This window comes from Cystoisospora suis (assembly GCF_002600585.1).
Source record: "Cystoisospora suis strain Wien I chromosome Unknown contig_8549, whole genome shotgun sequence".
NCBI classification, from domain to species: Eukaryota; Apicomplexa; class Conoidasida; order Eucoccidiorida; family Sarcocystidae; genus Cystoisospora; species Cystoisospora suis.
In genome coordinates this window covers 7538-7743 of record NW_027161327.1, presented here as the reverse complement: position 1 = coordinate 7743, position 206 = coordinate 7538, and positions in this window count along the sequence as shown.

Below are 206 nucleotides of genomic sequence, written 5' to 3'. Positions count from 1 at the left end.
TATCTATCTACGTATCTATGTATATCTACTGTGAACCTTTTGTTCCTCTTAGATGTATACGCCTATAGCACAGATGGCTATCGCACTTCATACCCATCTAGAGCTTCATGTTTTGACTTTCTCGCTTACCTGTGTATGTATATGTGTATGCGTGTGTTTTGCCTTCTTAGGGAAGCCGATGTTTATCATCGTATAATTTGTCTCCT